The sequence below is a fragment of the Somniosus microcephalus genome, chromosome 6 (genome assembly GCF_052327205.1).
Source record: "Somniosus microcephalus isolate GS21.2 chromosome 6, FLI_Smic_1.0, whole genome shotgun sequence".
Classification (NCBI taxonomy): domain Eukaryota; kingdom Metazoa; phylum Chordata; class Chondrichthyes; order Squaliformes; family Somniosidae; genus Somniosus; species Somniosus microcephalus.
In genome coordinates, this window is record NC_140992.1 from 175,068,409 (window position 1) to 175,084,867 (window position 16,459).

Consider the following 16,459-nt stretch of genomic DNA (forward strand, 5'->3'; position numbering starts at 1 on the left):
GCATTTTGTTGAAGTGTGAGAGACTGTATTTCATTGCCCAGTAACATCTCCATCATAGATCTGCCTCCATGAACTCAACTGAATTAAATCTTAGAGGAGTCCAACAAATTCTACGAATAATTTTAAAACGCACAAGTCTCAGGACAGACGAAGAGACATCCTCATCTTCAGTTTAGACTTACATAAGGAACCCAAAGGATTTTAGGAAAGTGCTTCTCCATCACAGCCCCCTGAAAGTATCAACAGAGAACTTGTCAATTTCTTTTAAAGCGATGAGTGCTCGTGACATCATTACCGAGTCTGACTAGGAAGCAGCGAGATTAACACAATTAGAGATACGAGTAGAAACCCAACATCTGTTTGGTACAGTAAAACCTTGCAAGTCAGTTCTCCCAAATAATGTCATCAGTAAGAAAGGCTTGCATTTATACAGCACCTTATCTCGTCTCCAAGCACTTCACATACAACCAATTACGTTGAAGTGAAGTGGAGTGACCATTGTTACGTAGGAGTTAATCTGCACACAGCAAAATCCAACAAACAACAGCAATGAGGTACAAGAGCAGTGGCTGGGTTTGCGGTCATACTGGTTGGAGGAGGTCAGGATACTGGGAGAACTCATTGCTCTTCTTTAAATAGAGCCACTGGATATCACCCATTAAACACAAATATTCCAAAAAAAAGTCAAAGATCTTAAGGACAGATGGCCCTTGGTACTGGTTAGATTTCTAAAACGAGTCTAATGGTGGCCTTGTTTGTTACACATAGAATCATTTTTAGTTAATTTTTTAGGGTGGGGTGGGGAGCAAATTCTGACATTGATTAACTCAAGAGATTAACTCAAGTAATGGGGGATGCAAAATTTTCCCTTTTTTTTTTTTACTTCATGTCAGCGTCAAGCACACCCAGTCAGGGATATCACACTTTGATATAGAATAAAGCTCCATCTGCTCTGCGCCAGCCTAGTGCCTCAGAGTAGCATTCCCTACTGCAATTCCACAGAATTTCCACTTCACACAGCAGCAATCCTCTGAATGTGATCACCAATTCAATGTTGAACACTGGGCAGCTCTGTACTCTGGATCTGCACCCACAACAACTGGGTTGAGACTAATTCATTGGGACAGGCGAGACCCATGCCCCAGAAATAGTGTGGTATTGTCACAAACTTGACTGTAAAGAAGCTTAACTTCACAATGGATTACCAGATTTCAATGGCTTGAAATATATTGAATTGAGAAAGGAGTGGATCAAATAGTAGATTAGAGGGTTTGTTAACCAGTAATCAGTTAAAAGCTAGATTCCCCTGATCTACTACCTTTCCTATTATCCTCTCTCCCACTCCCCCCACAACTTGCCAAGGTACGATACCATGGGCACCCACACAACTGAAGTGCCTTGTCCAAACAGCCATTCTTTAGAACTGAGTATGGATGATGAATGTGAGCATCTGGGGCTTTCATTGCCGAGTCTGGTGTCCTCACCCAATTTTCACATAGATGCATTCCTGAGGGGGGTCAATGGATAGCAGGAACCCTGGCTGACTTTTCGTCTCCATAGCCCAAGGATGCGAACATCAATTGTAGTACCCCAACTGAGAGAAGGCAACTAAGCATTAGAGACTGAACCTTTGACCTTCTTGGTCGATGTGGCTCAATGCTGAACAGAGCTGTGTGTCCACTCAATGACCCATCAGGAGAGCAGCAAGTGGGGAATTTCTGATGTATTCTGCACGATTCATGGGCATAGAGTCACTAAGACACTCCTAGCCTTTGCTTTCAAATAACTGACTACTGCAGCTGTGACAACTTGGTTTAAAAAAAATTAAACTCAAATGTTTCTAATTGTATTGCAAGCAAACATTCAGCCCTATTCAGCTGGAGCTGACAGATGGGAATGTAGTAGTATTACAAACAAAACCAATGTGATTGCCAATATTTCCAGACTGGTGTTTCCCCTTATATTTGGGTTCTAAACTACACTCCAGAGTTAGGTGGCATTTCCATTTTCAACATAACCTTCATTTTATGCTTTAACAACAAAATGCCAGAATTGGTCTAGATTCTGTTGAATGGAGGCATTTTAGGAATGATTCTTGCAAAACTAAAAATGATCATTGATTATCAGGCAAAAATAACAATCGGAGATCAATTGCTAAAGACTTAGTATAGGTCCAAGGGTAGCTGACAGGTGCTTCACTCTCCCTCACCCAATCACTGCCTCCCTGCCACCGTTCTTCCTCCTTCAGCCACGAGTGTCTGGCCTTTCAACTTGCCTGCTGGGAAATGCAGCGTTAACTGGTCCCCCATTAGTAACTGTAGTTATAATTGGCCTCAGAGTCTTTAGGAAAGGGACCCGATCCTGATCACTATCCAGTGACGTGCTCATCATTGTAAATGTTTGGATATCAGGTAAAAATTAGAATAAAGCTCGGCATTGATGCCCACCGAGTAAACAGCCTGATGATGCTACTGCCTATAAACACAGACACACCTGAAGAATGGTAACGTACCAGATAGTAACCAGTTCCAATGAACTTTGTATCAGTAAGAGTCATCACCTTCAGGAGGGAGAATAAAGAAGATTGGTAACAAATGTGATCCCTTTAAAAAATGAAATAATCACCGATATACCCTGTACCCTCCATATACAATCCAGGATAGCAGCAATCTGAGCTATCACACCTATATTCTCCATATACAGCCCTCTATTTCGGTAAATTAGCTACCCCACCCAGCACCCTTCCACATTCATCGCCCAATATTAACCAGTCAGCCCAGTATATGCACCTTCCATATACATCTCCTGGTATTGAAGACAGCCCACCCACCCTGCACCTTCCATATAAGATTTCAAGAGGACTCCTGGGCTGGCAGCTCCTTACTGAGCTGCTCTTCTCTTCAACTGCATCCTTGATCATCCATTGCCATTTCTTTCCCCAATCTCCTTTCTTCCATTGCTTAAGGTGCCCTGCCTCTGATAGTGAAGACATTTCAGCCCAAACTGAAAGTTTAAAGCTCCCCCTGCAGAGTCCACTGCCCACCCCCCGGGCCCAGCGTGTCTTTGTTCTCACTGAGCTCTTTCAACTGCCGGAACTCTGCTGAAACTTGACTTCCATCACTGGATTCCTCTACCAGCTGGACTACGCTGCTCTACTGACTACACTGTTTGACTCAGCGGCTATGGTGCTGCTCTGCTGTTCAGTCGCTTCAAGTCTTATGCTGCTGAATTCTTTTCTCAAATTGGTTTCCGATCTTCTGGACTTCTCTGGGCATCTAGACTATGTTTCTGCTTTGAACTGCACTACGACGTTTCTGCACGGGACTACGCTGGATTACACCAAGACTTAGCTGCAGTGTCTCTATCTCTGCTGCTAAAAGATTTTTTAACTTTTAAACTGCGGCTGTCTCTGATGAACTGGTTCTGCTGCTTTTTCAGCTCTGTTGGCCTCTAGCTAGCAGCTGCTGCTTCACTTGCTGTCTGGTGACTCGTTCTACCTGTTTTCAGCTTTGCTGGTCGCTGGCTTGTGGTTTTACTTTTTCTCCGCCACTTTTGATCTGCAGTGACCTCCAACTTGCGTCAGTTTCACCATCATCTTTCTGCACCACTACCGACTCATTCCTACGGCAACAACCTCCATCCTTGAACTCTCTACCCTTCAAATAGTTTCTGGATTTCACTCGCCTGCTCCGTGCCAGCTCCATCCTGCTTACGTCGGCTTTGTCTCTCCATGGGACCGCTGACTTTGACCCTGGTCTCCCTACTGTTGTCTCCAACCTATTCCCTGCTACCAGGAAATATGTATTGCATTAATTACTACATTTAACCAGGCCTACGTAACCTAAGCCTTTCCCGTGTCCATTCGCGTGCACACTTTGGCTGCTGCTCCACACCCGAGCCATTCAATACTTTCCCACTTTTCTCCTCCTTTTTCTTTTCTCTTTATCCCCCTCCCAGACCGCTCGCTCCTGTCATTAAGCCACCTTTCATCGCTCCTCTCGGATATTCTGCCCTCCCAAATCCCTACCCTAATCCTTCATTGCTCTTCGACCATTCTACTCTCCTGCCGCAGCCCGAGGCTTGATTCCCTCTTAGATAAACCTACAGCTTCCCTCTGTGCCTTTTTTGGCATCCTACGAAGGGCCCATTGAGGTACTTGTCGCTGCCTCACGAGCAGCAACCCCAACTGTCCCATTCTACTCTCTCGCCGACCTTCCCGCCCAGCGCGCCCACTGGGGGCTAATCTTGCCAATCTCCTCCCCGTCTAACTCACCTCTACCACCCCACTCCCCCACCCCTGCAAACGCTGACCCTGTGGATGCTGGCAGTGGGTCAACCATCACTGACCCTCTCCGCATCTCCCTCCAGAATGTCCGCTCACTTGTGAACAAAGCCATTGCCATCTGTGAGCTTATCGTGAATGATTGCATCGACATCATGGCCCTGACGGAAACTTGGCTGAGGGGTGATGAAACCTTACCCTTAAATCAAGCCTCCCCGTCTGGCTATACCTTCCACCAATTGCCCCGCTCGGACCACAGTGGTGGCAGTGTGGCTCTCATTACCAAATCATACCTTGGTCTTTCCCCTACTCCTCTGGCACTTTCTCCTCCTTTGAGCACCTCACCTTATTCCAACCCTCTCACTTAAAATTCTCATTCTCTATTGCCCACCCAAGTGCCATAAAAATGTTATTACCAAGATATCTTCACTGCTTTCCTCCCTCGGCCTCTGCACCGAATGACTTCTCATCCTCGGTTATTTCAACCTCCATCTCAATTCATCATGCTCTCTCTCCTGATTTCACTAGCCTCCTATCCTCCCTTAATCTCTGTGGTAAACCACTGTTTGTATTCCACTGTGTACATGCCTGGACATGCCTCGGCTGACTCCTCCCACAAGTCCTAGTATAAAGGTGACTGCTCCCCAGCCCTTTGTATTTCTGGACCGGTCGACCACTCGAGGCAGACTTTCATTCTTTTGTTAATAAAAGCCTTTAGTTACTCTCTTAACTCTCAGTCTTTTATGAGTAATTGATAGCGCATCAATTTTATTAACAAAATTTTTATAATGGAGAAGATCCTCACACCAGCATGCCTGGACTTAGATCATCGGGAGGCGGACTCATCCACCAAGTTTACTCACTGGCTTAAGTGTTTCGAAAAATTCCTGACCGCCTCCGCAGCAATCAAATCGGACGAGGACAAACTGGATGTCCTGACCTCCAAAGTGAACCACCGAGTGTACTCGGTCATCCAAGATGCGACCTCGTACGCGGACGCTATCAAGCTCCTCAAGGACCAGTACACGCGCCCAGTGAACGAAGTGTACGCCAGGCACCTCCTGGGGAGTCGTAAACAACAACCTGGGGAATCGACCGTGGAATACCTTCAGGCACTGTCTGTGCTTGGCCGGGCCTGTGGTTGTAAGGATGTAAAGGCCGCCGTGTACACAGAGGAACTTATCCGGGACGCTTTTGTAGCGGGCCACAGATCCAATTACACCCGACAGCGACTGTTGGAGCAGAGTGACCTCGACCTCAACAAGGCCTCTGAACTCGCACTATCATTGGATGCAGCCTACCGGGGCATGGATGCCTACTCCTCTGCACCGTGGACGCCGCGGAGAATGACAGCCTGGGACACGGTAGGACCGCCTCATAGCGCCGTCACACCCCAGCAACGGCCCAACTACCGCAGCAGTGTCCCAAGGCCAGACAGCAGTGCCCCAAGGCCAGAAATGCTACTTCTGTGGCCAGGCAAAACACCCCAGAGCGCGCTGCCCGGCGAAAAATGCGATCTGCTCGGGCTGCGGGAAGAAGGGACACTACGCTAACGTCTGCAGGGCATGCGGGCCGCCATCTTGGGCCTCCCCGGCCATGTGCGAACCACCGGTACAGCAGCCATTTTGGACGCCTCCAGCCACATGGGGATCATGGACGCCGCCATCTTGGACGACAGCCGGAACGCAGCAGGCCCCCAACACCGCCTCATCTGATACCCGCAGCGACACACCGACCCCTACGCTGGCATCCGTTACACTGGACCAAGCGAGACCGCACCAGCTGGCCAGTTCCACAATGGACATTAAGGTAAATGGCCACGATACAATCTGCCTTTTTGACTCTGGGAGCACGGAGAGCTTCATCCACCCCGACACGGTGCAGCGTTGCTCTCTCCCAGTCCTGCCTGCGCACCAGCGGATTTCTATGGCCTCCGAGTCCCAGTCGGCGGACATCGGCGGCTACTGCGTAGTGACACTCGTAGTAGACGGGACCGTGTACGATCATTTTAAACTTCTGGTCCTGCCCGACCTCTGCGCTGCCGTCCTGCTGGGGTTAGATTTTCAGTGCCACCTTAAAGTGTTACGATGGCGTACGGTGGACCCCTACCCCCACTCACAGTCCGCAGCCAGCAGCTTCCAAATTGCCCGCCGCGCACCAGGTGCAACCTCTCCACACTCAGAGTCACCCCCCCACCACTGTTTGCTAACCTCACGCCCGACTGTAAGCCCATCGCCACAAAGAGCAGGCGATACAGTGCCGGGGACAGGGTTTTCATTAAAACCGAAGTGGAGCGGCTCCTGAAGGAAGGGATTATTGAGGGCAGCACCAGCCCCTGGCGAGCCCAGGTTGTGGTCGTTAAGACCGGCGAGAAGCAGCGCCTGGTCATCGACTACAGCCAGACAATAAATCGCTACACCCTGCTGGATGCCTACCCACTCCCCCGCATAGCTGATATGGTCAACCAGATCGCGCAGTACCGCGTCTTCTCGACCATTGACCTGAAATCAGCGTACCACCAGCTCCCTATCCGCCCTGAGGACCGCCAGTATACTGCCTTTGAGGCAAACGGCCGCCTCTACCACTTCCTTAGGGTTCCCTTTGGCGTCACCAACGGGGTCTCCGTCTTCCAAAGGGAGATGGACTGGATGGTAGATCAAAATGCGTTGCAGGCCACTTTCCCATATCTGGACAACGTGACCATCTGCGGTCGTGACTTGCAGGACCATGACGCAAACCTCGAAAAATTCCTCCGCACCGCCCAACTCCTGAACCTGACATATAACAAGGAGAAGTGCATATTCCGCACAAACCGCCTCGCCATCCTTGGCTGCGTTGTGGAACACGGAGTCATCGGCCCCGACCCCGACCGGATGCGTCCCCTTATGGAACTCCCACTGCCTCAAGGCCCTGAAGAGGTGCCTAGGGTTTTTCTCCTATTACGCCCAGTGGGTCCCCTACTATGCGGACAAGGCCCGTCCTCTGATCAAGTCCACCTCTTTTCCCTTGACGGCAGAGGCCCGCTTAGCCTTCCACCGTATCAAGGAAGACATTGCCAAAGCCACCATGCACGCAGTGGACGAATCCATCCCCTTCCAGGTGGAAAGCGACGCGTCCGACTTTGCCCTGGCCGCTACCCTCAATCAGGCGGGGAGACCCGTGGCCTTCTTTTCACGAACCCTCCAAGGCCCGGAGACCAGACACTCCGCTGTTGAGAAGGAGGCCCAGGCGATTGTGGAGGCTGTGCGTCATTGGAGGCACTACCTGGCCGGAAAACGATTTACCCTGCTCACTGACCAACGTTCAGTTGCTTTCATGTTTAACAACAAGCAGAGGGGCAAAATCAAAAATGACAAGATCTTGAGGTGGAGAATCGAACTTTCCACCTACAATTACGAGATCTTGTACCGGCCCGGGAAGCTCAATGAACCCCCGGATGCGCTATCGCGTGGCACCTGCGCCAGCGCGATCGATAGACTGCGGGCCCTCCACAATGACCTCTGCCACCCGGGGGTCACCAGGTTCTTCCACTTCATCAAGGCCCGCAACCTGCCTTACTCTATTGAGGAGGTCAGGACCATGACCAGGAACTGCCAAGTCTGCGCTGAGTGCAAACCGCACTTTTATAGACCAGACAGGGCCCACCTGATAAAAGCCACTCGCCCCTTCGAGCGCCTGAGCGTTGATTTTAAAGGGCCTCTCCCCTCCTCCGACCGCAATGTGTACTTCCTCAATATTATTGATGAGTACTCCCGTTTGCCGTTCGCCATCCCCTGCCCGGACATGACCAGTGCCACGGTCATTAAATGTCTGAACGACCTCTTCACCCTGTTCGGTTTCCCCAGCTATATCCGTAGCGACCGGGGCTCATCGTTTATGAGCGACGAACTCCGTCAGTACCTGCTAACTAGGGGTATTGCCACAAGCAGGACCACCAGTTACAACCCCCGGGGGAACGGACAGGTGGAAAGAGAAAATGCGACAGTTTGGAAGGCCGCCCTGCTAGCCTTAAAGTCTAGGGGCCTTCCAACCTCCCGCTGGCAGGATGTGCTCCACTCTATTCGGTCACTGCTCTGCACTGCCACTAACGCCACCCCTCATGAGAAAATGTTTGTCTTCCCAAGGAAGTCCACATCGGGGACATCGCTACCGCCATGGCTGACGTCCCCAGGGCCGGTCCTACTGAGAAGACACGTGAGGACCCATAAAACGGACCCCCTGGTCGAGAGGGTCGACCTCCTCCACGCCAACCCCCAGTATGCTTACATTGCATACCCGGACGGGCGGGAGGACACAGTCTCCATAAGAGACCTTGCACCCTCGGGGGCCGCAGTAACCCACTACTCACTACCACCCCCCCCCCCCCCCCACGATCCGATATCCAGCCCCAGCAGACGGCAGGCCTGGGCCCCGCGACCCGCTCGACATCTACGAGGACGACACGCCTGTGCCACAGCCCACGCAGGACTCGACGCCGGAAGCTCCACTACCCCTGCCGTCGCCACGCCGATCACAGCGGCAGACAAGACCTCCGGAGAGACTCCAATACACTAACTTTTAATACACTTCACCCCGCCGGACTCAATTTTAAACAAGGGGCGAATGTGGTAAACCACTGTTTGTATTCCACTGTGTACATGCCTGGACATGCCTCGGCTGACTCCTCCCACAAGTCCTAGTATAAAGGTGACTGCTCCCCAGCCCTTTGTATTTCTGGACCGGTCGACCACTCGAGGCAGACCTTCATTCTTTTGTTAATAAAAGCCTTTAGTTACTCTCTTAACTCTCAGTCTTTTATGAGTAATTGATAGCGCATCACACCTGAAAGCCCGAGAATGGCTTGTATCAGATGGCACGTGTGGCATAATATTAAGATACCGATATGAGTGTGCAAATGTGATTCGTTACGTATGAAGCAATTACCATTCGGAAATGCGTGGTGAATCTGCACTGAAGAACGGGTCTCAGACATGCTCAGTTACTTGACAACAGCAAGACATGAAATGGTTAATGTGGCTCAGGAGAGCGAGACAACTTTTAAGGCATTGACACATACTCCATCGAGAAACTATCTAATTAATGAAACAATCAGAATAGAGTTAAACACACTGGTACCTGTTAGAGGAATTGAAATTGCAGTTGAAGTGGAGAGTTACATGGAATTTGGATTGGGACAACTGAGGGCCAAGGAGAAATCATGTTTAGCAAGAATTATCCACAGGATGGATGCGACAAAGAGAGATCTGGAGAATCTTTTAAGTCCATGATTTGTTGATTAGATGTTAAACTGTAATGTCGCTTGAAATTATTGTAAGACTGAATTATAACTTGTAACTGTAATAATTATGTTTTGTAGGAAACAGAGCGAGGGAAAAACCAGTACGAATCCAGTATGAGGTGGTTTTGGTGGTGCCTCCTGTGTCACTACTACCGCAACTACCATGCTTTATGGGTCTAACAGGACTTGTCCCATCAACCAACATGTTTTACGCAATATCAAAACCTATGCTCAAGTGAAACTGACAATAAATGAGATACTTAAGTATGAGCTGCCCAATTATGTCGCACAATTCCGGACATATATTCCCCTGTTGTCTGAGGGTTTCAGTGAGCTTGTGATGCGACTGAACTCCTCCCTAAAGCATTTTTATGTTTTGGAGCAAGACAACTCGAGAACGGATATTGAAATTGACAGCATAGGGCACAACTCACACTGGTGGGATATTGGGCTTGACATATCAGCACCCCCTTAAGTTCGCATTATTTCACATTCTCTGGTAATTCTCCACGTTGTAATGATAGTGTTTTTGATATATGTAACCTATGTAGTAAGACTTTGATACATAAGCCAATTGTGTACTCATGCCTATGACTAACCAGCACTAACAAATTAATTGAGCACACCGAAAGAGAAGATCCGAAGCAACGTTGAGGAGACCACAGGCGGGGTAACTTCAGGAAAGATAGAAGAAACAGAGGATACCCCAGGCGGGGCAGAATCGGAACACCGGAATAGTGAATTGAATTTAAATAAGGGATCAGATCAGGGCTGTTACTGCCAGATTGTATGATGCAGCAATAGGAGCAGCGGGCGGAGGAGAAATGATAAGACTGGGACGCACTAGAAGGCAAGACATAGCAGCACGGCCAACATGATGGTTGGGGAGACGCCGGGGTGTCCTCCATCCATGAGGATAGGCAGTCGGCCCCTGTGAGTGTCATAGTTAGCACCCAGGCCTATAATGAAAAAGGGGGATAAAACCTCATTTGAGAAGCGCTCCGTTCCCTTCAATTAGAGGACTCCAATTTGCAGCAACGCTAGTCAGAGAATAGATTGAAGTAGTCGAGGAATCAATGTTTAAAACATTTCATCCTCGAGGTGGGGACTTGTACGAAAGGCTTATATTTAGAGATATTTAGATGAGAATCATATATGTATAACTTCAAGTGTAGCCATTGACCAAATAATATTACCCATAATTACTCCTGGGTAACTAAAAAGTTAAGACTGTTCATAATGTAGCTACACAGTCAAAAGCAGTTTTGACAACAGCCACAGACTGCGAGTGAAGGTTAAATCATTAAATAACATATTATGATGCCAAATAGAAATTAGAATTTGCTTAACAAAACTAATTGCAATGATATTTTAAAAATAATTAGTATAAGGACATAAAATGAGAGAGATCATGGAGATAAGGTATTTATCTGGTAGATTAAAGAGAGATAGTTTGGATACCTCAAGACTAGTGAAACAGCGCTGATTTGGGCCGTTGGTATAAAGGCCTTGTACCAAGGAAGCTAGAAATGAAAGAGATAAAGTAAATTCCAATGGTGTGAAAAACTATAAACAAGATAACACTGAACATGGCAAAGTTGGTGGAAGAATAGTGGAAAGGCGGGATGCTACCTTAATCTGAGTAATAATGGTATTTTGACCATTAGAACCAATTAAAAAAGGTGATTTTGTTAAAGACCATATATGGACACTGGCCAAACCAACTTTTGACAAGGAAAGGGTTAAAACCTCGATACCCAAAGAACAACTTCACACAGACGTACTGCGAGGACAAAGGAACGGACTTAAGACAACGTCATCTGTGTCCGAGAGGTTCCAGAGACCTAGGGCTGCGAGCTACTCATTAAAACTATTGCCTAATATTAAGTATATTACGCTGTATGCTTAATAAATCTTGATCTACTGCTGAAACATACTGGCTGCTGCCTATTGGTGTCTTGTCCAATAACTCAGAGATCGTTAAGATCTTACAGCTATTTAAAACTGAGATGAGGAGGAATTTCTTCACTCAGAGGGTTGTGAATCTTTGGAATTCTGTGCCCCAGAGGGCTGTGAATGCTGAGTCTTTGAATATATTCAAGGTTGAGATAGACAGATTTTGAGACTCTAGGGGAATCAAGGGATATGGAGATCGGGCGGGAATGTGGAGTTGAGGTCGATGATCAGCCATGATCTTATTGAATGGTGGAGCAGGCTCGCAGGGCCGTATGGCCTACTCCTGCGCTTATGTTCTAACTCGCACCAAGTCCCATATCTGTGCTTCTCTAATTCTGCCCTTTTGAGCATCCCTGATTATAATCGCTCAACCATTGGTGGTTGTGCCTTCTGTTGCCTCTGCCCCAAGCTCTCGAATTCCCTGCCTAAACTGCTCCACCTTGCTTTCCTCCTTTAAGACGCTCCTTAAAACCTACCTCTTTGACAAAGCTTTTGGTCACCTACCCTAATTTATCCTTATGTGGCTCGGTGTCAATTTTTTTGTCTTATAATACTCCTGTGAAGCGCCTTGGGATGTTTTACTACGTTAAAGGTGCTATATAAATACAAGTTGTTGTTGTATACATCCCCCGATATTAACCACAGCCCTCCCTGTACCTTCCATATACATCTCCTGGTACAGCTCCACTATTCTGTGCACTCCAATCATATTCCGATATTAGCAACTCCTGTTAACCTACCCTGCGCCCTCCAAGTGCTGACACAGGCAGAAACTCGAGGGTAAATTTTCCATAAGAGGGAGTTGCTGTGTGCCAGGAGAACCAAAATCCCCATTCCAGAGTCTCCAAACCAAGCGACTGAGAAAGCTGCATATGTAGAATTGTTTTTGACTGCCACTGTGCAACTCAAAGAGGCTGAAATATTAAGCGATCTTTTTTCTTTCAGATGCGAATGGAACAGCTAAGTATTTCCAGCGTCTTTTAGTTTTTTGTTTCATATTCCCTGCATTTATGTTTATTTCACCTCTATAAACAAGGTACAAGCACAAGAGTGTGGGATAATGTAATTGAAGAACGTGCTGTACTACTGCCTGATGCAACATCAAGCCATACAATCCAGAAGGTGCCAGGTTCAATTCCTTGTCTGCAATAAGTTTGGCTGGCAGACACGATGGGCCGAATGACCTCCTTCTGTGCCGTAAATTTCTATGATTCAAAGTTAACTGCTTTCAGCTAGGATACCAATTCAGGTACTTGACCTTAGCAGGCCTGTACTCGGCAGGGGGAAATTATCTGCCAAGGTTCCTGCTCCTAATCACTATCCAGTGAATTCTGCTGGAAGGCGCGGGTGTATACATCAATTGAGGACAGGATCAGGCTTGACTGTGATGCTTCCTATGGCACTATTGCCTTTGATCCCACATGAAGGAAAGCCATTTTGAGGAAAGCACCCACATAATTGTGATGCAGCATAAGTCACTGACTTGAGGAAGAAACCAAACAGCCAAATAAGGCATCATATTCATGAAAACATTGTTTTTACAAAAAAGTTTGCCAGATACAATGGAAGCTGTGTTGAAGTGCATAATTGGTACAAGATGTCACCAGGATAAACATTATCCTGGTGACATGGCCTTGTCATAACCAACACCTTGTTCCATCAGAGAGACAAGTACAAGGCTTCATGGCAGCACCCTCGCTCCAAGCACTGGCATCTGCTGGACTACGTCATCGTTTGAGCGAGAGACCACAAAGACGTCCGCATCACCCATGACAGGAGCTGATGACAGCTGGACAGGCCACCGCCTAATCCATACTGTCATCTCCATCAACGTAGCCCCAAAACATCGGCGGCAACAGAAACAATGCCGCAGGAAAATCAACACTGGAGCACTCAAAGACCCCACTAAAAAAGCCCTATCCAGCCGGCGCCTCACAAACAACCTGACGACTCAGTGATTCAGAGAGAGTGTCCACAGCACCTGGTCTGCACTCAAGGCCTCCATAATCAGCACCTGTGAAGAGATACTCGGTCACTCGACCAGGAAACACCAAGACTGGTTCAACGAGAGCAACCAGGAGATCCAGGAACTAATAAGCCACAAGCACAAGGCATTCCTGATCTGGAAACAGCAACTGAACTCGAGAGCAAGAAAGCAGCTCTACAGACGCCTGAAGGTCGAGGTCCAACAAAAAACTGGCGACCTAAAGAACAGATGGTGGGTGGAGAAAGCGCAGGAGATCCAGCAGCTAGCCGACAACCACGACGTGCATGGATTCTTTAGCGCAGTCAAGACCGCCCATGACCCAAGCACCCAAGGTCCTACCCCACTGCGGGCCAAGAACGGAGAGGTACTCATCAAGGACAGGGAGGCAGTCAGTGCCCGCTGGAAGGAGCACTTCGAAGATCTCCTTAACTGAGACTCTGTCTTTGACGCGAGTGTCCTCAACTCCATACCACAGCATGCTACCCGCCACCACCTTAGCACAACCCCAGCCCAGCATGAGGTTGAAAAGGCCATCTGACAACTGAAGAACAACAAGGCCTCAGGAGCAGATGGAATCCCTGCCGAGACACTAAAGCATGGCAGAGAAGCACTACTGGCGCAAATTCATGAACTCATTTCTCTTATCTGGAAGGAGGAGAGCATGCCAGGGTATCTCAGAGACGCTGTAATTGTGACCATCTTCAAGAAAGGTGACAAGTCCGATTGCGGTAATTACAGAGGAGTTTTCCTGCTGTCTGCCACAGGGAAAGTCATCACAAGAATCCTCCTCAATCGCCTTCTCCCAGTGGCTGAAGAGCTCCTCCCAGAGTCGCAATGCGGATTCTGCCCACTAAGGGGCACAATGGACATGATCTTCACCGCGTGCCAATTACAAGAGAAATGCAGGGAACAGCACCAACCACTGTACGTGGCCTTCTTTGACCTCACAAAGGCCTTTGACACTGTCAACCATGAGGGATTATGGGGTGTCCTCCTCAAATTCGGCTGCCCTCAAAAGTTTGACACCATCCTCCGCCTACTTCACGACGACATCCAAGCCGTGTTCCACCACAGACCCAATTCATGTACGGACCGGGGTCAAGCAAGGCTATGTCATCGCACCAACGCTCTTCTCGATCTTCCTTGCGGCAATGCTCCATCTCACCCTCAGTTAGCTCCCCGCTGGAGTGGAGCTAATTTACAGAACAAACAGGAAATTGTTCAACCTCCGTTGCCTCCAGTCCAGGTCCAAGGTTGTCCCATCCTCTGTCGTCGAATTACAGTATGCAGACGACACTTGCATCTGCACACACTCGGAGGTCGAACTCCAAACCATCGTTAACACCTTCACTGAAGCGTACGAGACCATGGGCCTTACACTAAACATCCGTAAGACAAAGTTCCTCTACCAACCTGCCCCCGCCACACAGTACTTTCCCCCGATTATCAAAATCCACGACAAGACCTTGGACAATGTGGACCACTTTCCATACCTCGGGAGCCTACTGTCAGCAAGGGCAGACGTCGATGACGAAGTCCAACACCGCCTTCAGTGTGCCAGTGCAGCCTTCGGTCGCCTGAGGAAGAGAGTGTTTTAAGGCCAGGACCTCAAACCCAGCACCAAGCTCATGGTCTACAGAACAGTACTGATACCCGCCCTCCTGTATGCCTCAGAGACATGGACCATGTACAGCAGGCACCTCAAAGCACTGGAGAGGTACCACCAATGCTGCCTCCGCAAGATCCTGCAAATCTATTGGCAGGATAGGTGCACTAATGTCAGTGTTGTCGCTCAGGCCAACATCCCCAGCATCGAAGCTTGACCACGCTCAATCAGCTCCGATGGACGGGTCACATCGTCCACATGCGCGCTACTCGGAGCTCCGACACGGCAAGAGAACCCCAGGTGGGCAGAGGAAAGGCTTCAAGGACACACTCAAAGCCTCCTTGAAAAAGTGCAACATCCCCACCGACACCTGGGAATCACTGGCCCAAGACCGCAAAAAGTGGAGGAGAAACATCCAGGAAGCCGCCGAACACCTCGAGTCTCTGCGCCAGGAACAAGCGGAAGCCAAGCGCAGGCAGCGCAAGGAGCGCACGTCAACCCAAGCACCCCAGCCACCCGCCCCTTCAACTACCGTCTGCCCCACTTGTGACAGCGACTGTAGGTCCCGCATTGGACTCATCAGTGACCTGAGAACTCATTTTTAATGTGGAAGCAAGTCATCCTCGGTTCCGAGGAACTGCCTGAGGAGAGAATACAGGATTCTTCTGCCTCCCCAAAGAGAAGGCTTGCTAGACAATTTTTTTTCCAAAAGAAGACATTGTCCCTTTGAGGGAGATAACAAGTTTAATTTGCAGGCCACACACACTTACATACCTCCCACTTAAACATTACACAACTTGAAGCATTGCTAGATTTTTGGCCTCTGACTTACACAGACACATCAATCAATAAAGTGTCGCCATTCTGTTAATTTGCCTCCTTGTATCTTGGGAGGACGTGCAGTTTATTGATCCCAAATGCTTGGCCCTTTACACAGCCAGCTCTGATTGCTGCTATTCCCAGGGAAGAGGAGACTTTGTGCCTCCAGCAGCTAAGGGCAATTTAAACATAGACAGTACATAAAGAGGCTTATGTCAATTAAACCAGCATAAAGCTGTTCCATTCTACTGAAAATTGTGACCGTTCTAACCTTACCTGTCTCACTCTATAACATAATTGCACAAACATCAGTTTACCGTCCCACCACAGGACTAAACCTTTACTCTTCCCGGTTGATGCCGTCACCGCAGCGCTTGCGCTCTGGCCGCACACATTCCCTGGGAGTTGTAGTCCGCGGAGAGCGGGGGCGAAGTGCGCATGTGCGAATTGCAATCCGTCACCCGCGGGCGACAGGATGGGACTGCGCATGCGCAGTGCTCTCGCGAGCCGTTTTCTATCGCCTCGCGCCTG

At 48.7% G+C, this 16,459-nt stretch overlaps 1 protein-coding gene across 1 annotated transcript in view; it reads right to left on the reverse strand.

Annotated features, from left to right (window-relative positions):
- Positions 1–16,303, reverse strand: part of LOC147116221 (L-fucose kinase-like) — a 174,182-nt gene extending 157,879 nt beyond the window's left edge. The window contains exon 1 of the mRNA XM_085990960.1: positions 16,205–16,303. The gene's annotated coding sequence lies outside the window, so the exon portion shown is untranslated. The remainder of the gene's footprint in view (positions 1–16,204) is intronic.
- Between the last annotated feature and the right edge of the window lie 156 nt (positions 16,304–16,459).